The following is a 24,877-nucleotide window of genomic DNA, read 5'->3' on the forward strand; positions in this document are numbered from 1 at the left end:
CTGTTAGTGAAAGCCTATATCTCCCACTCTCACTCACTCATTTTGCCCATTCCCCTGCTCTGGTAATCATCAGTTTGTTCTCTGTATTTATGGGTCTGCTTCTGCTTTTTGATTTGTTTGTTTGTTTTGTGTGTTTTTTTTTTTTTTGATTACAAATATAAATGAAATCATATGATATTTGTCTTTCTCTATCTGACTTATTTTACTTAACATAACACCTTCTAGGTCTATTCATGTTAGAAGTGGCAAGATCTCATCCTCGTTACAGCCAAGTAATATTTCATTATATATGTATGTATATATATATATAATACACTTACATTATATAATTTAAAATAAATCAATAAATATATATACCACAGATGATCAAGATTTAAAATTCATTACTCGACTGCTTATAATTATCAAAATATATTTCTTCCTGCTAATATGTGGGTAGCAAAACTTGTGCAATGCTTAATAATGTAATCTTATATCATAGGCTTTTTGGTTAAAAATTATATATATAATTTTATAATTTATTAACTTGTGTCTAATTTAATAAAATATAAAAAGCCAATTATATTTTTACAACATAATTTCTCTATTTTTATATTTTAATTGACATGTACATCTTTTTCTTGCCCAAGGACTCTTGCCCAATGGCTCAATGAAGGAATGAATATGAATTCATTCAAATGGATTTGTGTTGTCAGTTCTGATTAGAAGGGGCTTATATCTTAAAATGATACATAACCTCACCAAATGAAAACTTTCCTACTTAGTATATTAATTTAGTCTTTGACAAAAATCTCAGCCTTGTTTTTAAGAGAAGACATTTTGTTTGCATAATTTTTAGGATTGCCAAGTAAGTTATATTCTCTTAATGTAATAATTTCTTAATATTTTCCTAACTATGAATCTCTTTATTTTTTAATTTTTTTTAATAAATTTTATTTTTTTTTAACATATAATATATTTTTATCCCCAGGGGTATAGGTCTGTGAATCGCCAGGTTTACACATTTCACAGCACTCACCATAGCACATACCCTCCCCAGTGTCCATAACCCCACCCCCCCTCTCCCAACCCCCCTCCCCCCATCAATGCTGTTTGTTTTGTGAGATTAAGAGTGACTTATGGTTTGTCTCCCTCCCAATCCCAACTTGTTTCATTTACTCTTCTCCTACCCCCTTAACCCTCCATGTTGTATCTCCTCTCCCTCATATGAGGGAGGTCATATGATAATTGTCTTTCTCTGATTGACTTACTTCGCTAAGCATGATACCCTCTAGTTCCATCCACGTAGTCGCAAATGGCAAGATTTCATTTCTTTTGATGGCTGCATAGTATTCCATCGTGTATATATACCACATCTTCTTTATCCATTTGTCTGTTGATGGACTTCTAGGTTCTTTCCATAGTTTGGCTATTGTAGACATTGCTGCTATAAACATTCGGGTGCACGTGCCCCTTCGGATCACTACGTTTGTATCCTTAGGGTAAATACCCAGTAGTGCAATTGCTGGGTCATAGGGTAGTTCTATTTTCAACATTTTGAGGAACCTCCATGCTGTTTTCCAGAGTGGTTGCACCAGCTTGCATTCCCACCAACAGTATAGGAGGGTTCCCCTTTCTCCACATCCTCGCCAGCATCTGTCATTTCCTGACTTGTTCATTTTAGCCATTCTGACTGGTGTGAGGTGATATCTCATTGTGGTTTTGATTTGTATTTCCCTGATGCCGAGTGATATGGAGCACTTTTTCATGTGTCTGTTGGCCATCTGGATGTCTTCTTTGCAGAAATGTCTGTTCATGTCCTCTGCCCATTTCTTGATTGGATTATTTGTTCTTTGGGTGTTGAGTTTGCTAAGTTCTTTATAGATTTTGGACACTAGCCCTTTATCTGATATGTCGTTTGCAAATATCTTCTCCCATTCTGTCAGTTGTCTTTTGGTTTTGTGAACTGTTTCCTTTGCTGTGCAAAAGCTTTTGATCTTGATAAAATCCCAATAGTTCATTTTTGCCCTTGCTTCCCTTGCCTTTGGCGATGTTCCTAGGAAGATGTTGCTGCGGCTGAGGTCGAAGAGGTTGCTGCCTGTGTTCTCCTCAAGGATTTTGATGGATTCCTTTCTCACATTGAGGTCCTTCATCCACTTTGAGTCTATTTTCATGTGTGGTGTAAGGAAATGATCCAATTTCATTTTTCTGCATGTGGCTGTCCAATTTTCCCAACACCATTTATTGAAGAGGCTGTCTTTTTTCCATTGGACATTCTTTCCTGCTTTGTCGAAGATTAGTTGACCATAGAGTTGAGGGTCTATTTCTGGGCTCTCTATTCTGTTCCATTGATCTATGTGTCTGCTTTTGTGCCAGTACCATGCTGTCTTGATGATGACAGCTTTGTAATAGAGCTTGAAGTCTGGGATTGTGATGCCACCGACTTTGGCTTTCTTTTTCAACATTCCTTTGGCTATTCAAGGTCTTTTCTGGTTCCATATAAATTTTAGGATTGTTTGTTCCATTTCTTTGAAAAAAATGGATGGTACTTTGATAGGAATTGCATTAAATGTGTAGATTGCTTTAGGTAGCATAGACATTTTCACAATATTTATTCTTCCAATCCAGGAGCATGGAACATTTTTCCATTTCTTTGTGTCTTCCTCAATTTCTTTCATGAGTACTTTATAGTTTTCTGAGTATAGATTCTTAGCCTCTTTGGTTAGGTTTATTAGTAGGTATCTTATAGTTTTGGGGGCAATTGTAAATGGGATGGACTCCTTAATTTCTCTTTCTTCTGTCTTGTTGTTGGTGTAGAGAAATACAACTGATTTCTGCGCATTGATTTTATATCCTGACACTTTACTGAATTCCTATACAAGTTCAAGCAGTTTTGGAGTGGAGTCTTTTGGGTTTTCCACATATAGTATCATATCATCTTCAAAGAGTGATAGTTTGACTTCTTCTTTGCCTGTTTGGATGCCTTTAATTTCCTTTTGTTGTCTGATTGCTGAGGCTAGGACTTCTAGTACTATGTTGAATAGCAGTGGTGATAATGGACATCCCTGCCATGTTCCTGACCTTAGCGGAAAAGCTTTCAGTTTTTCTCCATTGAGAATGATATTTGCGATGGGTTTTTCATAGATGGCTTTGATAATATTGAGGTATGTGCCCTCTATCCCTACACTTTGAAGAGTTTTGATCAGGAAGGGATGCTGTACTTTGTCAAATGCTTTTTCAGCATCTATGGAGAGTATCATATGGTTCCTGTTTTTTCTTTTATTAATGTGTTGTATCACATTGATTGATTTGCGGATGTTGAACCAACCTTGCAGCCCTGGAATAAATCCCACTTGGTCGTGGTGAATAATCCTTTTAATGTACTGTTGAATCCTATTGGCTAGTATTTTGGTGAGAATTTTTGCATCTGTGTTCATCCAGGATATTGGTCTGTAGTTCTCTTTTTTGATGGGATCCTTGTCTGGTTTTGGGATCAAGGTGATGCTGGCCTCATAAAATGAGTTTGGAAGTTTTCCTTCCATTTCTATTTTTTGGAACAGTTTCAGGAGAATAGGAATTAGTTCTTCTTTAAATGTTTGGTAGAATTCCCCCGGGAAGCCATCTGGCCCTGGGCTTTTGTTTGTTTGGAGATTTCTGATGACTGTTTCAATCTCCTTACTGGTTATGGGTCTGTTCAGGCTTTCTATTTCTTCCTGGTTCAGTTGTGGTAGTTTATATGTCTCTAGGAATGCATCCATTTCTTCCAGATTGTCAAATTTGTTGGCGTAGAGTTGCTCATAGTATGTTCTTATAATTGTCTGTATTTCTTTGGTGTTTGTTGTGATCTCTCCTCTTTCATTCATGATTTTATTTATTTGGGTCCTTTCTCTTTTCGTTTTGTTAAGTCTGGCCAGGCGTTTACAAATCTTATTAATTCTTTCAAAGAGCCAGCTCCTAGTTTCGTTGATTTGTTCTATTGTTTTTTTTTGGTTTCTATTTCATTGATTTCTGCTCTGATCTTTATGATTTCTCTTCTCCTGCTGGGTTTAGGGTTTCTTTCTTGTTCTTTCTCCAGCTGCTTTATGTGTAGGGTTAGGTTGTGTACCTGAGACCTTTCTTGTTTCTTGAGGAAGGCTTGTACCGCTATATATTTTCCTCTCAGGACTGCCTTTGTTGTGTCCCACAGATTTTGAACCATTGTGTTTTCATTATCATTTATTTCCATGAATTTTTTCAATTCTTCTTTAATTTCCTGGTTGACCCATTCATTCTTTAGAAGGATGCTGTTTAGTCGCCATATATTTGGGTTCTTTCCAAATTTCCTCTTGTGATTGAGTTCTAGCTTCAGAGCATTTTGGTCTGAAAATATGCAGGGAATGATCCCAATCTTTTGATACTGGTTGAGACCTGATTTAGGACCGAGGATGTGATCTATTCTGGAGAATGTTCCATGTGCACTAAAGAAGAATGTGTATTCTGTTGCTTTGGGATGAAATGTTCTGAATATATCTGTGATGTCCATCTGGTCCAATGTGTCATTTAAGGCCTTTACTTCCTTGTTGATCTTTTGCTTGGATGATCTGTCCATTTCAGTGAGGGGAGTGTTAAAGTCCCCTACGATTATTGTATTATTGTTGATGTGTTTCTTTTATTTTGTTATTAATTGGTTTATATAGTTGGGTGCTCCCACGTTAGGGGCATAGATATTTACAATTGTTAGATCTTCTTGTTGGACAGATCCTTTGAGTATGATATAGTGTCCTTCCTCATCTCTTATTATAGTCTTTGGCTTAAAATCTAATTGATCTGATATAAGGATTGCCACTCCTGCTTTCTTCTGATGTCCATTAGCATGGTAAATTCTTTTCCACTCCCTCACTTTAAATCTGGAGGTGTCCTCGGGTCTAAAATGAGTTTCTTGTAGGCAACATATAGATGGGTTTTGTTTTTTTATCCATTCTGATACCCTGTGTCTTTTGATTGGGGCATTTAGCCCATTAACATTCAGGGTAACTATTGAGAGATATGAATTTAGTGCCATTGTATTGCCTGTAAGGTGACTGTTACTGTATATTGTCTCTGTTCCTTTCTGATCTACTACTTTTAGGGTCTCTCTTTGCTTAGAGGACCCCTTTCAATATTTCCTGTAGAGCTGGCTTGGTGTTTGCAAATTCTTTCAGTTTTTGTTTGTCCTGGAAGCTTTTAATCTCTCCTTCTATTTTCAATGATAGCCTAGCTGGATATAGTATTCTTGGCTGCATGTTTTTCTCGTTGAGTGCTCTGAATATATCATGCCAGCTCTTTCTGGCCTGCCAGGTCTCTGTGGATAAGTCTGCTGCCAATCTAATGTTTTTACCATTGTATGTTACAGACTTCTTTTCCCAGGCTGCTCTCAGGATTTTCTCTTTGTCACTAAGACTTGTAAATTTGACTATTAGGTGACGGGGTGTGGACCTATTCTTATTGATTTTGAGTGGGGTTCTCTGAACCTCCTGGATTTTGATGCTTGTTCCCTTCGCCATATTGGGGAAATTCTCTCCAATAATTCTCTCCAATATACCTTCTGCTCCCCTCTCTCTTTCTTTTTCTTCTGGAATCCCAATTATTCTAATGTTGTTTTGTCTTATGGTGTCACTTATCTCTCGAATTCTCCCCTCGTGGTCCAGTAGCTGTTTGTCCCTCTTTTGCTCAGCTTCTTTGTCATTTGGTCTGTCATTTGGTCTTCTATATCGCTAATTCTTTCTTCTGCCTCATTTATCCTAGCAGTGAGAGCCTCCATTTTTGATTGCACCTCATTAATAGCTTTTTTGATTTCAACTTGGTTAGATTTTAGTTCTTTTATTTCTCCAGAAAGGGCTTTTATATCTCCTGAGAGGGCTTCTCTAATATCTTCCATACCTTTTTCGAGCCCAGCTAGAACCTTGAGAATCGTCATTCTGAACTCTAGATCTGACATATTACCAATGTCTGTATTGATTAGGTCCCTAGCCTTTTGTACTGCCTCTTGTTTTTTTTTTTTTTTTTTTTTTTTTTTTTGTGGTGAATTTTTTCGCCGTGTCATTTTGTCCAGATAAGAGTATATGAAGGAGCAAGTAAAATACTAAAAGGGTGGCAACAACCTCAGGAAAATATGCTTTAACCAAATCAGAAGAGTTCCCAAATCGTGAGGGGGGAGAAAGGGGATAAAAAGAGGTTCAGAAAGAAAAAAAAAAAAATTAAACAAAGGAAGAAAACGAATAAAGAGAAAATATAAAAAGGAAAAAAATATATATATTAGATAAACTAGTTAAAAAATGTGAAAAAAGAAAAGGGTAAAAGTTTAAAAAAATTTAGCAGAAGAAGAGAAAAAAATTTGAAAAAGAAAAAAAATTTAATTAACTGCAAGGCTAAAGAATCATGGGGAGAAAGCCATGAGTTCCGTGCTTTGCTTTCTCCTCCTCTGGGATTCCGCTGCTCTCCTTGGTATTGAAACTGTGCTCCTTGTTAGGTGAACTTGGTCCTGGCTGGGTTTCTTGTTGATCTTCTGGGGGAGGGGCCTGTTGTAGTGATTCTCAAGTGTCTTTGCCCCAGGCGGAGTTGCACCGCCCTTACCAGGGGCTGGGCTGAGTAATCTGCTTGGGTTTGCTTTCGGGAGCTTTTGTTCCCTGAGCGCTTTCCGTAGAGTTCCGGAAGACGGGAATGAAGATGGCGGCCTCCCAGTCTCCAGCCCGGAGAAGCCGAGAGCCTGGGGCCCCACTCAGTGCGCCCTCAGAGAACAGCGCCCAATTACTCCCGTCACCCTGGCCTCTGGTCGCGCTCCGAGCTCACCGAGCCTGCGACCGGTTCAAGGTAATCCTAGTTTAGAGCTCACTCCTCGGCTCTGTCTCTGTAGCCAGCTTCCCCGTTCTAATACCTGTAAGCTCTGCGACACTCAGACACCCCCGATCCTCTGTGACCCTGCGGGACCTGAGGCCACACTGACCGCGCGTGGGCTTCACCCCAGTTAAGCCTGTGGAGCGATGTCGTTCAGTGGAACAGACTTTTAAGAGTCCTGATTTTGTGCTCCGTTGCTCTGCGGCTTGCCGGGAGCCGGCCCCTCCCCCCCGTGGTCTATCTTCCTGTCGCTTTGGATTCACTTCTCTGCCAGTCCTACCTTTCAGAAAGTGGTTGATTTTCTGTTTCCAGAATTGCTGTTCTTCTTCTCTTCGATCTCTCATTGGATTTGTAGGTGTTTACAATCTTCAGATAAGCTGTCTAGCTCATATCCCGCTACCTGAAGCAGTCTCAGCCTCCTACTTCTCCGCCATCTTGACTCCTCCCTGAATCTCTTTAAGTTTTATTTGAAAATATTGTATATGTTATGTAAATGGAATAGTAGTGACAGGTATCACTAAATTTTATAGATAATACTTATATTACAAAAAATTTCATACAGCTTAATATGTTATATATTGTTATATATTACAAATGTTAATATTAATATATTATTATTATATGTTATCATTATCTTTATGATTCATCTGTTGATCTAATTACTTTAATGTTAGGTATTTTTGTCTTAGTATAGGTCTCTTTCAGGGTCACAATAATCTTTAGCTTCTTTTTTATTTTATTATATAAGACATTTCATAAAATTGTTTTTTTTCTTTTTCTAAGACTTTAAAAAAAATAAAAAAAAAATTTTATAAACATATAATGTATTATTAGCCCCTGGGGTACAGGTCTGTGAATTGCCAGGTTTATACACTTCACAGCACTCACCATAGCACATACCCTCCCAATAAAATTGGTTTTAATCAATGACACTATTAACCAAAATCTTCTCTAAATTATTTGAATATTTAAAGTACTTAAATTATGGTAAAATTTAAGGCTTTAAGCTTTATTTGGGGATTCACCTTCTACCAAAATTCTCCTTCCCTGATAATATTATAATTATACTTCAGTCTGTATTTTATCACAGTTTGTTTAAGAGATGAATAGTTATCAACCAATGATCTTCCGAGTTAGATTTTGTAACCATGAGAAACTTCCAGAAGGTGAATTGCTGAGACATTTAAGAAGGTTTGACCAAAGTTACAGACAAATCGCTTACAAAGGGATACATTGACAACGAGCCTTGTGCTCTTTCATTTAAAAGGAAGAGTACAAACCATTGTTCTAAAAACACACACATGTTTCAACATAGAGAAAAAAGATGGCACCACCATCATCATCAACCATCACCACCCCACATCTCTACTTTAACCACCACTTAAAAACTCAAAACATGAACTCCACAATTGAATGACATCTTGAACAAGTTTCCCCATCTAAATCCTCTATTATCTACTAAGACACAAAGGTATTCCAGCCCCAATAGTTAGTAATCTTTGCTGTCAACATCTTGATGACATTTTATTTTAATAAAGAGACGTTCTTCCAAACTACTTTGAATCTCTAAATTAGGTGTTAGCTGTAGCACAGTTATTTCTTCCTCTTCCTCAGAGTTAAGGTTTATCAAAAATAAAGAATTTTTAGTCCCAAAGGACTTGGCATATTTCAGAATGTAAGGAGACAGACAGCACCATAATTAATTTTTAAAAGATATAACAAATATTCTGACAGGTTAGTTTGAATAAATGAAAGCTTTTAAGACAGAAAAATTTATTGTTTTGGAAACTACTAAATATCAATTCTGAGTATTTTCCATTTACTGTAACTATTTGTCAAAATTTGATAAAGTGAACTTTGCCCTCAAGTAGTTGGTAGCGAGAGCATAAGCAAGAAGTCTGCTGTCACAGCTGATGGGAATTTTAATTAGGTTGGAGAATAGATGTCTAGGGTTGGGGACAGACTTTCCCTCCAGTTGTAGTCTAAAGAAATAATATTGGACTTTTAAAAAGATTTTATTTATTTATTTGACACAAAGAGACAGATCACAAGGAGGCAAAGAGGCAGGTGGTGGGGGTGGGGAGCGGGCTCCTTGCTGAGCACAGAGCCAGATGTGGGGCTCGATTCCAGGACCCCAAGATGATGACCTGAGCTGAAGACAGAGGCTTAACTCACTGAGCCACCCAGGCACCCCAATAATGTTGGATTTCTAAGATATTACTGTCTTTACCATTTTCAAGGGTAAAAGAGTAGGAAAACTCAGGGAAGCAAGCATTAAAACATATGCACTTCCTATAGCTGAAGAAATCCAAAAGGTTCTGAACAAAGAACAGTGCAAAATGGTCAGTCACTCTTTCTGAATTACAAGGAGATTATAGGCCACAACAAGCAATAACAGATTAATTTGTAGGATGTACACCCCCCCAAAATAGAATGAATGTGTTCATAGGCATCTTTAATAATTTTGATCAATTGACTGTTTTATATTGGATTTAGTTTCTGATGCCCTGAAATAGTCTTTCAGTTTTAGAAATAAAATTTTTAACATTTATCATGGGCACCATGATAAGTACTTTATATATATTATCTAATTTAACTTTTATATACTCTTTTTTGGAGATGGTGAAATGAAGCTTAGATTAAAAAATAGCTATTAAGTGGTACAGGTTGGATTTAAATCTAACTCTATTTACTCCTTATCTCAAAGGGATACTAAAATCAGGTACTTACTTCTGATGAATTTGGAGTAACAAGGATCTCTCACCTGAGAAATCTTGCTAACCCAACAAAAGAAAAAAACTGAGACAAAATATGTGAAAGAATAATCTCAGACATTGGACATTAAGTCAGAGCAGGCTAGTAATCTCTGAGATAAGAAGGAAATAAAGACAGTAAGTCTTACAATTGTCCTGGTGCACTACTTGGAGAGAGTGCTGAGGTCACAACACAGGAAGGGAGCAGAGCCAGTGGTCAGTTGTGGCACTGTCTCACTTGTGATCCACACTGGGAGTATGGGGAAGCAATAGCAGCTGAAGTTAGCAGAGATGACTACCAGGTTGAAGAGAGGGGCAGAGAGAAGGAGATGCAGACATCTTCACGGGCTGCATACACCTTCACGGGTTTCCTCTCTACACTATGACTCTTGTATCCATGCAAAGAACCTCTCTGAGGCCAGAGAAAGAACTACCTGAAAAGATTAAAGGCAACAATCTCCAGCATTTGCACAGGGTCAGTAACAATACCTGTTCCCACCAGCCAGAGTGATAAAAACAAAAGCAAAAACACAACTCTAGTTGACAGGACATCTTCAGTGGGAAAAATTAGTCCTAGACTAAATGCTGCCTGCATCTCACCCTACAAAACTTAAAAGTATGCTCCAAGAGGGTCAGACTGATTATAAGTCAACTAATTGCATTCCAAATAAAGTTTAAGGTTATTTACAGGAACACAAAATATCCAACATCCAACAAAGTAAAATTTATAATATGTGGTATTCAATAAAAAATTATCAAACAAGCCAACAAGCAGTAAAATATGACTCATAATGAGGAGAAAAATCAATCAGTAGAAAGACAAAGGAATTATATGAATGATAGAGTTAGCAGACATGGATGTTCAAAGTTATTGTAATATACTTCATACGTTTCATCAAGAGATGAAAGCTACAGTGTCTAATATTAAAAATATAGTACAGAGTATAGAGTATAGGATATGAGTATATAGAGTATAGGGTATAGAGTATAGAATACAGAGTACATCCTGCAGATGAAACAATGACTGAACTCCATTTCTGTTGAGCAGCTCTGTTGTGTCCAGCTTGAATGTCAATTGGACATAGAGTTCTGTTGCTATAAATTAAACACTGGGACATATTTTTTAAAAAAAGAAAAAAGAAAAAGAAAACCTTTTAAAAAAAGAAAAAAGAAAAAAAAACCTTAAAAACAAGCAGAGAAAAAAACCCATACATGTGCAAAAGATAAAAAGTGAGAAGGATAGTGTATTTCTTATAAGAAACAAGCAAGCAAGAGGACAGTATAGCAAAATATTGAAACTACTGAAGGAAAGAAATGATTATTTCAGAGTTCTTTATCCAATGAAAATATAATTCCAAAGAAGAAGATGAAATATTTTCTCTTTCAGACATGATAAAGCTAAAAGATTTATCAGCAATGGACCTACATTCTGAGAAATGTAGTCTTTCAGGAGAAGGAATATAATACTAGATAAAAATACACAGATACATACAAAATACTCTGTCTTATTTTGTTTATTTTTTTTAAAGATAATTGACTGTTTAAAGCCAAAGTGCTAATGTATCAGGGGGTTTACAACCTGTAATTGCTCTACAACAATGTAGAAGTAAAATTTTGATAAAAATAGCACAAGGGCTGGGAGTGGGTTGAAACAGAAACAAACTACTGTAAAATTCTTACATTGTACCTGAAGCATTATAATATTACCTGAAAGTAGACCAACAAGTTAAAGATGTATACTATAGACCCAGAATCAACCATTAAAAAAATCAAAACTAAGATTTACAGTTAATAAACTAACAAAAGGGATGAAATAGAAACCATTAAAAAGCCAATTAATCAGAAAAAAATACAGAAAAGAGAACAAAGAAGAGACAAATTAAATAAAAAACAATTACAAGATGGTAGATTTAAACTCAAAATATAAATCATCATGATAAATATAAGTGGTCACTGTATTAAAAGAAGAGATTGGCAATTTGGATTAAAACAAAAAGGCAAGACCCAAGTATATGATGTCTGGAAAAAACAAGTAAAAGGAAAAAGATGGAAAAAATATACCATGGTGTGAATAATCAGAAGACGGGAATAGCTATATTAATCTATTATAAAGTAGATATTTTTAAGATTTATTTATTTGAGGGAGAGAGCAAATGCATGAGCTGGGTGAGGGGAGAGAGAACCTCAAACAGACTCCCCACTGAGCCTGGCGCCCAAAATGGGCTGGATCTCACAATCCTGTGATCATGACTTAAACCAAAACCAAGAGTCAGATACTCAACCGACTAAGCCACCCAGGTCCCCCTCATACAAAGTAGATTTCTGAATACATAATCCAAAATGCTATGTCCTGAATAACAGAGTAAATCAAGTAAGTGAAGAAAAAAACTTAAAAAACAGCAAGAAACAATAGGAAAATCTACAATTAGATTCAGAGATTTTAACATCCCTTCTCAATAATTATAGAGCTGGAGTGACAATTAGATGGACAATTCATAGGGCCCAGGGTATTTGAGCAATATAATCCACCAGTTTGATCTTACACTTATAGAATATTACACCCAACAAGAGCAGAATACAAAATGCATTTAGTACATTGATGAAAATAGACCATATTTTAGACTTTGAAACAAGTTTCATTGAATTTAAAAGAATTCAACTCTTCTAAAGTATGTTTTATGGAAACATAATTAAATTAGAAATCAATAACCAAAAGGATTTTAGACAAATCCCCAAATTTGGAAACTAAATAATATAATTCTACATATTCCATGGGTCAAAAAAATCAAAAGTAAAATCAGGATAAAAGTAAAAACACAGCATGCCAAATTTTGTGGGATAAGGCTAAAGCAGTGTTTAGAGAAAACTTTATAGCCATAGATGCCCATGAAAAAATAAGAAAAGTCAAAATCATTGACCTCTGCCTTTGTCTACAGAGACTAGAAGTACAAACTAAAACCAGTGTTTGCAGATATAAGGAAATAATAAACACGTGGGCAGAAATCAATAAAATAAAAAAACTGAAAGAGCAGTGAGACCAAAAGTTGCCTTTCTGAGTAGGTATAAAAACCAGACTGATTAGAAAAGGGAGAACACAAATTATCAATATTAGGAGTTATATAGCTGACAGATATTTATCTACCTATTTTTTTAAAAAATGAAAGAATATTATGAACAATTTTATACCAAAAAATTGATGATTTAGAGTAAATTGACAACTTTCTTGAAAAACATAAATCAACAAAATCACTCTAGAATAGATATCTAGAATAACCTTATGTCTAATAAGTTGAATTTGTAGTTTAAAATCTTTCCACAAAGAGAGCTTCAGGCTGAGTTAACTTGATGGGGGAATTTTACAAAAGTTTAAAGAAAAAAATAATGCCAAGTCTATACAAACACCTCCAGAAAATTGAACAGGACAGAGCACTCAACAATTCATTCTGTGAAAGCAGCATTAACCAGATATCAAAACCAGAAAAAGGTATTAGAAGAAAAAGATATAGACCAATAATCTTCATAAACATAGATGCAAAAATAACAAAATTTTTCTCATAGAATCTATTAGTATTTTTTAAAAAGTGATAATGCAATATGACTAAATAGTGTTGACCCTGGGAACACAAGGTTGGTTTAACAATTGAGAACCAATCAACATAATTCACCACAGTCTCATACCAAAGCAAAACAAAACATATGATCATCTTGCTAGATACTGGAAAATCCATTGACAAAATTAAATATTTATTTTGATAACAATTCTCAGCAAACTATAAATAAAAGGGAAATTTTTCAATCTGATAAGGGAATCTAATAAAAACCTACAACTTAACACATAGATCAATGCAATAGAATAGAAAATCCAGAAATAAACCCATAATTATACAGTCAATTAATCTTCAACAAAGCATATCCAAAAATAACTGATGGGAAAAGACAGTCTCTTTGCCAAATAGTACTGGGAAAACAGAAATATAAAAAAGAACAAGTCTGGATCACTTTCTTGTACTATACACAAAAGTAAATTCAAAATGGATTAACGACCTAAATTTGGGACCTGAAACCATTCAAATCCTAGGAGAGAACACAGGCAGTAACAGTGACTTCTTTGACATCAGCCACAGCAGCTTCTTTCTAGATATATCTCCTAAGGCAAGGGAAACAAAAGCAAAACAAAACTGTCAGGACTTGATCAAAATGAAAACTTCCGCACAGTGAAGGAAACAAGACAACTGAAAGGCAAGCCATGGAATAGAAGATATTTGCAAATGACATATATGATAAAGGGTTAATATCTAAAATCTATAAAGAATTGATAGAACTCAACATCCCTTCCTAAAATAATCCAATTAAAAATTGGCATAAGATAGAAACAGACATATCTCCAAAGGAGACATACAGACACATGAAAAGATGCTTCTTATCATTTACCATTAGGGAAATGAAAACCAAAACTACAATGAGATATCATCTCATATTTGTCAGAATGGGGAAAATCAACAGCGTAGGAAACAACAGATGTTGGTGAGGATGTGGAGAAAGGGGAACCCTCATACACTTTTGGTGGGAATGCAAACTGGTGTAGTTACTCTGGAAAACAGTATGGAGTTTCCTCAAAAGAATGCAAAAACAAGCCTCAGACTAAGAAAATACAGTTGCAAATCATATATTTGATGAAGAATTTATATCCAGAACATGGAAAGAACTCTGGGGAATTTGGCTATGGTTGATAATCCTGATGTAAACATTAGGGTCCATGTATCCCTTCAAATCAGCATTTTTGTATCCTTTGGAAAAATATTTCAATTGCTGGATCATAGGGTAGTTCTATTTTTTAATCCTTTGAGGAAACACTATACTGTGTTCCAGAGTGGTTGCACTGATTTGCATTCCCACCAACAGTGCAAGAAGGTTCCCCTTTCTCTACATCCTCACCAACATCTGTTGTTTCCTATGTTGTTCATTTTAGCACTAAATTCTACACCTGAAACCAATATTAACTGTATGTTAACTGGAATTTAAAGAAAAAGTTGAAAAAAAAAGAAAAAGAGAAGTCACCCTCAGAATAAATAATAATGAAACAAATGACTCAATAAACATGGGAAAAGATTTGAATGAATAGGTCATGAGAAAAATACATGGATAGCAAATAAACAGGAGAAGATGCTTGACATCATTAATCATTAGGAAAACGTGAATTGAAACCACAGTGAGAAACCACTACTCGCCTACTGCAAATAATCTAATAAAATTGACAGTAGGGTTGGTAAGAATGTGGAAAAACTCACCCTGGTTTACTGTGCATGGGACTGAAAGTAGGAAAACAGGGGTGACTGGGTGGCTCAGTCGTTAAGTAAGTGTCCAAGTCTTGGTTTCCGGTCAGGTCACAATCTTGGTGTTGTAAGATTGATCCCTGTGTTGGCATTGGGGTCCACACAGTGCAGGTTCTGCTTGAGATTCTCTCTCTTGCTCTCCTTCCGCCCCTCTCCCCCTACTCGCTCTCTATCTCTCAAATAAATAAAACGTTTTTTAGAAAAGTGGAAAAACAGTTTGGCAGTTTCCTAAAAGTTTAAACATTTACTTACCGTAAGTTCCAGATATTCCACTGAGAGAAATAAAAGTGGAGAAAAAAAGTCTTCACCCAATTACTTCTACATGAACATTCATAGCAACTTCATTTGGAATACTTAAAAACTGGATGTAACACACATATCCATCACCAGGTGAATGGATAAACAATTTGTGGTATATCCTTATAACGAAACATCACTCAGTGTGAAACAGTGATTTATGGAACAGCATGGTAAATATCAAAATCATTATGTGAAGTGGAAGAAGATAGGCTGATAAAAGTACACATTGTATGATTCTAGTTCCATAATATTGTAGAAAATTCAAAATAGTCTACTGACAGAAAGCAGCTCAGTGGTTGCTTCTACACAGGCATTAGGGAGTGAAGAGGGTCACGTGGAAGCGAATAATGCGGGCTACCAGGGAAATTTGGGGTGGTGGCTGTGTTTGTTGCCTTGATATGGTGTGTGTACAAGTATTAAAGTTATCAATTATATTCTTTAAGTATGTGAAATTTATTGTATGTTAATTATAGCAAATAAGTCTACAAATAAGCATGTAAGAAACAAATATATTACTAGGATGCATTTGAAAATCTTGGATTATAACCTTGGTCTGTCTTATTTGACTTCTGTTGTGTCATTAACCACAGCTATTTAAAACATTATTAAAAAAACACTAGGGTTGAATAATCAGTTAACAATAATCCCCATGATTATCAGTATCTGGATAAGGATATATAAGAACGTAGTTGGTTGTTTGGGTAACTGTTCTTTTTAGTTTATTAAAGTTATTAGTGCCTATCCTTAAACAAAATTATGTTTTGGTCATAATTTTTCTTTATTAATAATTATAGAAGCTAAGATATCCATTAAATAACACTTCAATAAGTATGCTGTTTTACAATCATAATTATTCACTCAATTTGGACATGATACAACTCTGAGCTTTCATTCCATAAAAATATTTTAAAGAATTTTTGCTGGATAAGAATTGTATAGTGATTCTTTTTTTTTTTTTTTTCTGTCAGAGAGAAGGAATCGTGCTTCTCGGACTCATGGTAGTTCAGCTTCTCCCTCTGACTTGCTATATGACCATGGGCAAGTTTATTTGATCTCAGCAAGACACACTAAGCTCTTGTATTGCTTCCATCTTGGAATTAGCCACAGAGGATGGAAACACTGTAGACTGGAATTAATAAATGTGCCTCTGGATCAACTGTATCCATTTCTTCAAAGGACTATTACAAAATGACACAAATAAAAAAAAAAAAGGAAACAAACATTTTCTCATATTGAAAAATAAGCATTGGGCTCTCTTGTTCCCAGGATTTCCTGAGATAGGAAAAAATCATGTTCACTATTGCTTTTTGAGGAGTCTTAAATTTAAAATATAGACTCTGACCTGATAACTGTCTCTACTATAACACCTGAATTTGGGCACCTTGCCAGAGACCTTGCTGTTTGTTGGTATTAGACGAAAGATCCTGTAGTAAAATTGTCTACCCCACAAGGTCAACTGCCATAGACAGGTGTGATGGGAAAACCGCTATCTTAGAGCAGAGCTTCTCAGATTTCAACGTGCATGTATAAGGAATCCTGTTCATATGCAGACTCAGGTTTGGTGGGGAGATGCATGAGATTTGGGGCTTTAGTTGGACTTCTGGTTGGTGCCCTTGTTATTGGTCAGTGAATCACACTTTGAGTAAACAAGGTCTTTGACTTTCGTTGGGCCCATTGCTGGGATATGAAGATTTGCTCTTCTATCTCAGAACAGCTGTTAGAGAACTCATGGTTGGAAACTATCTGAACCAGTTAGGATTAGGATTGGCTACATGTGCCCACTTGTAGATTCAACAAGATAATTTCTTTTTCATGTAGAAGTCCTGAGGCCAACGTTCCAAGCCTGGCATTGTGGCTCCACTGTATCCAAGATCCATGTTCCTTCTGTCTTGTTGCTTAGCCATATTTAGTGCCTCACTCCAGGGGCCAAGATGGCTATATGACTGATGGCTGCTTAGTTTAGAGTTGGCAAGAACAGCAAGATACTAGAAAAGGTTGTGCCTTATACCTCTACTACTATTTCTTGGAAATCACATACAAATTTTCTATTTACAGAGAAGAAACATCATTTACATAGGCCAAATCATGTCATGGCCACATGTAGGTGCCAAGGAGTCTGGGCAGAATGTGCCCATCTCAAAAATGGGGTTCTATGTTAAGCTAGAGGTACGGAGGCAGTGCTGGGTTTTGCGAGGCAACTAGCAGTTCCTGCCACAGTATCGCTGTACCCAGTTTGATTAATGGAACTGCCTTTCTTACTGAATTAAAGCTCAGCCCACTAATTAGCCACGTAACCCTGTACTTAACCTAGACAGATCTTAGGATTTTTGCTTGTAAAATGAGAGGTGTGGACCCAGAGACTGAAATAGCAATAAGGTCCTAGAGGGAGAAATTAAGTGGAACTGCCACCTCATGGTAAAGACATAGGGGATGAACTCACTGGCCTGTTTGCCAGGCAAGAATAACATCTAATTCCATCTCCACTCATGTAGAGCTTGCTCTTTTGTAATATATCCCTCTTGTATTCTTTCATCCAGACTGCCCTCAATGTACAACATGGTTTACTGTGGTTATATGCTTTATTGTTATCCTATTTTCCCTTCCTTCATAGGGATAGCACTTTCAAAATATTTACTAAGTAGTAGTAAAAGAGCAATATTTACTAAAATTTGAAAAATGCTATTTATTTAGAAGTTTCAGCTGATGTTTAAAGGAGGGCCCCTGGTTCCAGTTCTGACTTGAATAATGAAGGTTATAGATGTAAAACCTCAAGGAATATAATACAAGTATATACGTTTTTTTGTCAGATGACATTCTCTTCTGTCTCAGTGAAAGAACAAAGTTGACAAGTACTGAAGATCACATTTAACTTTTGAAACTTAGGAGAGGGGTTTCATCAGAATATAAATGTTGTACAATTTAAAGAGTTATTTTACGAGTAGAAAAAATATCACAGTCCTATGAAGATTTATTGTATGTTTTGCATTAAGCCATATAATATTCCATAAGATTCATGTGGTTTATGAAATACCATATTCTAACTAGAAAGCACCCATGCCTAATTCTGCTTAAGCTATTATCACTGAGTGTATATGTCTCTGAAGGTCTGTACATATGTGTAACCTTGCATAGGGAATATGTAATAATCTACATGAAGGCATTTTATGAATCAGTTTTTATCCTCTGTTATAAAGCAAATTAGACTCTAGGGACTTGTGTATTTATTAAATTTGGTTTCCTTCACTTTCTCACAAAAAATAAATCTATCTTCCTTTTGAAAACAATCCCCGTGTATAAAACTAGAAACTAAGAAATCAAGTTTTTTAGACTTCAGACTTTTCTATTTTATGGGGCATTTTAAGAAAGAAAAAAGTCTCAAAATTATAAGAACTTCCAAAATTTATAAAATTGAGATAGAGATATTACTATAATTTGAGGTAATAGTATATATGCTTTTAATTTTGATTAAATAAGTCTTTTTTTTTTTTTTTAAGTCTCTACATCACTCAGGGGAGGTTGGGTGGCTCAGTCAGTTGAGCATCTGACTCTTGGTTTTGGCTCAAGTCATGACCTCAGGGTCATGAAGTTGAACCCTGTGCTGGTCTCTGAGCTCAGTGGGGAGTGTGCTTGAGATTCTCTCTCTCCCCACCCACCCCGTTTCCCCACTGGCTCTCTCTCTCTCTCTCTCTCAAATAAATAAATAAATAAATAAATAAATAAATCTTTTAAAAAATAAGTAGGGGTGCCTGGGTGGCTCAGTCAGTTAAGCATCTGCCTTTCAGCTCAGGTCATGATCCTAGGCTCCTAGGATCAGGTCCCACATTGGGCTCCCTGCTTCTCCCTCTCCTGATCTCCCTGCTTGTGTTCTCTCTTTCTCTCTGTCAAGTAAATAAATAAAATCTTCAAAAAAAATATAAATAAAAGTCTCTATATCAGAGTTCAGCTAGGAGACAAAAACAAAACAAAACAAAACAAAAACAAAACCACACATGGTAATTCAAGCAAGTGAAGTTTATTATAAAAAACTGTTACTTGGTAACTAGGAATTAACTACTAACAGGTAAAGGGAACTCGAAGGAATACAGAAAGAATGGATAAGAGTAGCTACTGACTGTGACTAAGGCAAAGCACCCAAGGAAAGAACACATTTGTAGAGTGTGTGTCACTGGCCCCTGGATGGTGAAGTTTGCTGAAGAATTTCAGGCTGGTAAGCAGGAAACCTCGGGCTGGGATGCCAGTGCCATTCACCAGGAATCAGCTAGAGCACAAAGGGAAGCTGTCTTCTACAGGTCTTCCATACTCTGGGATACTGACTGCGGGACCAGCCAAACTTGCTTGGAGGCTGCTGCAGGTGCGCTGCTGAAACTTGTCAGGTCTCTGGGCACCACTGGGTGCTCAGGAGGGAGGAGAGCACACTGAATAGAAGAAGAGGCTCTTCTGCCCCAGTAGCCCTCTCTCAGCCTCTGCTGACAAACTTTACCGTGATGCCAGTAGACAAAGAAATGTTTGGAGAACCCAGCTTCAGTATCACAAGGCAGAGCCTTGAAGGGCGAATTTGGACCTGAAAGGTAATATACTCATAACTGGAAAAATCACTGTATTTTTTAAAAAAAATTTGAGTAGCTGAACACAAATCACAAATATGAATTATTAAAAATAGAAGAGTATGATTTTTTTGCCACTGTAATCTGGAGAATAATCACAACCAGTAATGCAGTTAAATAATATTTGTTGAAACAAATTCTGAAAACATAACATAATTTAGAAAGGATGTCTAATCTAGAGGGTTTAAAATTAAAGCATTTTAATAAAATAGAGGCATTTTAATCTGAGAGATTAGTCAGTCCAGTTCCCTTATTCATAAAATTAGGGGGAGCCTGAGAACCAGAATTCAATTATTTGTCCAGGGCTAAAGAGTTAGTGAAAGTGGCCATTCATTTGTTCAATGAATATTTATTTAAGAAATGCTCCCAGGTGCCCAGTGTGGCTCTGGGTATCCAGAGGTATATGAACAAAGTATACTCTGAGCCCACAGAGCTTGCACTGAAATTGAGAGAGTCACAAAAGGATAAACAAATGAATACATAATAATTCAGGTACTAGACAAGTGTGATGACAAGAGGGCAGGATGAGAAGACAATAATGTCAGGGGGAAGGGAGAGGCTGGGCTATTTATTATTTTTTTATTAAGATTTTTGTTTATTTCAGAGAGAGAGAGAGAGAGGGCAAGCATGAGCAGGGAGGAGGAAGAAACAAACTCCCCGCTGAGTGGGGAGTCCGACATGGGGCTTGATATCAGGACCCTGGATCATGACCCAAACGGAAGGCCAATATTTACCTGCTGAGCCACCCAGGTGCCTCTAGGCTGGGCTACTTCTATTGGTTCCATTTGGCAGAGATCCAAAAGGAGTTGTCCCATCTCCCAGTCCTGAATACCCAAAGACAATGGCTCTTGGCAAATATATTTCCTAGTTACATCAGACCTTTTGTATTTGTATTCATGTTTTTAAGGATAGAATACGTTTGAATCCACTTAGCCATCAAGGGTGAATGATGCCATCATCCTTTTTTCTCCTGTCTTCTCTTTATAAAGAGACCTTCGGTTATCTGTTCACACAGTTTCAGTTGATAACACTTTAGGAAACTTCAGGCAGATGTAGCTTTTAGGAAACCTGGTTATAAAGGACACAAGCTATACCTCCAAACCTCAGACTGACCGCATATTTTGACATGTTTCAACTAGTTTACTAGATTTCTGGCTGTTTGGATATTATACATGTCTTAAGGGCAATGTTGAAGATGTTGAAAATCACTCAACAGTGTCCTCCATAAGACGATATTTCAGCACTGAGATATTTCTTAATTATATGAGTTTCCACTGGGTGTGTATGCTGGGAATAAACGTTGCTGAAATACCACAAACAATGTTGCGATTTTGTGCTTTAGAAACTAACTGTAGACACAGAAAGGGAGCTGAACATTTGGTGGTTAATGTGTGACCAGGCTATTTTCTGACAAATAGAGCTGACTTTAAAATCAGCATAACTGATATCACTGTCAGACTATAAAAACTTCATCTTAAGTAGGCAATGTAGATCTGCAGATATGCAGCTGATATGCAGCTGAGTTTGGGAAACTAAAAGAAAAGTTATCTCCTTGTTATTCTGAAAATGTCATCAAATTTTAATTTGATTTCAACTGGACATTTTGCAGGTTGTACTAATCTTTATTTCCCTGTAATTGGTCATTCATCCTGTTCTAACTTTTTGGTTAGTGACCCTGTTAATCAATTGTATTCATGTTCTGATTTGTCAAAATTTTATTACTTCAAAGGAGATTTAAAATTTTGTAGTCCTTGAAGGAAATTTTTTTGCTTTTCAATTAATTCATTGGATTCTTTTTGAGAATTCATTGGTTATTAAAATCAGTTTATTGAATTGCTATTTACTAGCATGTGAAAGAAATTATCTGGAATTTAGGCAAAATTGCGATACAAATGGAGATCTTTGAAATGTGTTCATTACCTTATTCAGAGCTCTATTTTGGAGGTTTTGTCATTAATTCAGCACACTATGTGTAAGGGGCTTAAATTCTGAGACCAAATCACTACCAAATTCAAAGCATCATATGATGGAAATAATAACTGAAAAATTCTAAATTCTTTGTCTATCTTTTAATTCGTGTGAGTGTGAAAGTCAAACTAATGCATCTCAGCGCTTACCTTTCAATGATCAAACAACCAAAGACTCAGACCAAAGAAACATTTCCTTTCCTGATTTAAAAAAAAAAAAAGAAAAACATGTATAATATAATAAAAAAGGGTAGAGTGTCTACCAGAAAACTGCCAGTTATAATTTTCTCTTAGATCTCATCCTAATAAGTTTTTAGTTAGTTTTCTAAGCAAATCGGGTGATAATTAAATGTGCCTGGAGGCCTCCTGGAAACATCCAATTATTCCCCTCGTGGAAATCTTCCCCTCAGTTACAATGATGACAGACAACTGCTGGGCTTGGAGCTATGTTGACCACATTAAAGAAAAAAAAATATTTTGTACAGAGCAATGAACGAAAAGGACAAAACTTTTAAATAAGTTCCTCATCTCTTTTTACTTCTCAGATACATACCTTATGTTGAATAGCCAGATCATTTTATTATTGCAAATGCCACGGTTGTAATCTTTTATTGCTTGCAGTAGAGGCCTACAGCATTAAGTTAGTATAAAATTACATATAGTTTAATATATCTGTACAACACCTTTAAACAAGCTTCTCTAGGCAAGAAGGTTATCCGTCTTATAAATCTATTATTCCATTGTACATCTTGATAGCCTAGCATTGCTTCTAGCCATGTTTAAGCATTAAATAGTGCATTATTATTTCACATAAATCAACCAGAGATGTGTGAATTCATAAATTTTACATTTGCACAGACAGTATTTTAAACGTTTTACTGCTTCGTGGGAACTCAGAGCACAAGCCGGTACACAAATCAGGACCTGAGAAATTTCAATAAAATTTAATATCACAATTACATCTTCTCAAAGTCAATGCATGCATATTTTAGAAGTATTTTAACTGAGTCCAAAAATAAAAGTAAAATTTGAGAGGTGGCTTTTTGGTTGCAAGTTTGTCAGTTATTGTTATAATAAGCTAATGAGCACTTCGGCTTTTTATTCTTTATAGCAAGATGGTATAAAGAGGATAAAGCCCTATAAAACTTTGAAATGAAAGAAGAAATACATTAAAACCAGAAATGTTGATAATTGTAATTTACAGAAATAATGCAGATGGAAGATAGTGCAGAATTGATAAGCTTGTATTATAATTAATATACAGCTCTATAGTTGGAGACTGAAATAAATTCTAAAGTCATAACTAAGGCTGTAAGTTATGGAAGGATAAGAATGAGGACTTTTGCAGGTGTTTTTAGGTGATTCTCTCTAATTTGAAAGAGAGCTACATTCTTTTTCTTCTTTCTAAGCATTTTTGTGGAGGGGTGGGATGGTATTTGATGTTTCTTCAAAGTTCTCATTATTTTCCCAGAAAATGTTCCTTTTAAGGTTTTGTTTAGTAGGAAAAGCCTATGAAATTTAATGTACTGGAAGATTTCTGCTTTAGCATGTGTGTAGTGAAAATTACATTCTTGTCAGAATAAGTCCTAATGCATATAATTAACTGAACAAATGCCACACTAATTTGAAAATGACATATTTATCACCTAGAAACAGGTAATGTAGAAAGATAAATTGCTGTGAACATAGAACTTGCTTCCAATCATCATCAAAATCTGGGCAGAAGCTGATAGAAAGAAAAGAAAAGAAACATCCTCATGAATTTTTTTGGACTACTCTTTGCTAAGACACTTTTCAGAGTTACCAGTAGGTGATTCCTGGGGGAAATAAGTGACAAAGGATAGGTAAGAACAACACCCTACTGTGGCCCTTTCCTTTTGTAGTGAGTGATTGTTTATGGTGAGGATTTATTATATCAGGAAACCAGTTTCTGTTTTCCTTTATAAACTTTAGATATTTTCTCCGCCATTCTGAATCTGCCCTTTCTTTCTTGATGGACTAAAAGTTCAAACCCAAGGTTAACAGTACCAGAAGATCATTGTTTAGAGATTAATCTCTTTAGGGTGATAAGCAGAAGACAGACACAGTGAGTCTTTAGAACCCTACAGCTACTCAGAGTAATGACAAGCATTACCATACCCAGGCTGGCTTTGGAATGTTAAAGAAAGCAGATCTAGTTACCATCCATAAAAAACTAATGGAAACTTCTCTCTTACTCTGATGAATGTTGAAAATGGAGTGGCTTAAATAAAAAATCACTTCCCTTATTATGATGTTTGACTATTTAGCATTCATTGGTTTGGGGTCCATTTAGTTTTTGATGGTATTGCTCCGCCTAGTTCCCTTTTTCCGTGTGAAAGTTTCATCTTATTGTCTGGGTCTAGACTATCAAGGATATAAGGAAAAAAATGATTCATTATAGAAATTACATTTTCTGAGCTAAGCCAGAAGGCACTGTCTTTACTTTAGCTCTTGTATAAGCAAGACTTAGTGTTATGTATATATTTTATGTGTATATAATGTTGACTTAGCAATATATATATATTTATACCACACAAGTGGCCCATGCTACCATTACGCAAAATCCCTCTATTTTTCAAAGGCTATATGGAAAAAATTGATGGCTGAGGAAGGAGCATGTATAAACAAACATGTTTAAAAATTCTCAGTGTGTGTCAGCACCATTTAAATAAATATGTGCTTTTTTTTCCATAACACAAACATTACGGGTTAGAGGGGAAATTAGAAAGAAGGGATGGACAGAGAATATGTTGAATTCTAAAGCAGAATGAATTTGTTTCATCGCTCTCTCTTTAAAAAAAAAAAATCTGGTTGCAAACATGGATGTTTCTATTTGAAGTAGAAATGGATTCTTCTGTTTGCTAAATTCATGGGTTCATTTTCCACTGGAGACACAGCAATTAAATTTTTAAAAATAAACACCAGAGAAAGCACTGTCTTTGTGTTTTATTGTTCTATCTTCTGTTTGTATGTTTATTAATTCACCTCAAATGAAATGTTCAGGTTTAAGGAGAAATGAAGACAGTGGGCCAAAAACAAATCAAGAATTGATTGGTCTTAATTTTCAT

General features: G+C 35.8%; 1 pseudogene; it reads left to right on the plus strand.

Moving 5' to 3' along the window:
* The first annotated feature begins 19,393 nt into the window (after positions 1–19,393).
* Positions 19,394–24,877, plus strand: part of LOC116869861 — a 45,066-nt pseudogene continuing 39,582 nt past the window's right edge.

Source organism: Lontra canadensis, unplaced genomic scaffold (assembly GCF_010015895.1).
Source record: "Lontra canadensis isolate GAN:19392208 unplaced genomic scaffold, GSC_riverotter_1.0 scaffold21, whole genome shotgun sequence".
Taxonomy (NCBI): domain Eukaryota; kingdom Metazoa; phylum Chordata; class Mammalia; order Carnivora; family Mustelidae; genus Lontra; species Lontra canadensis.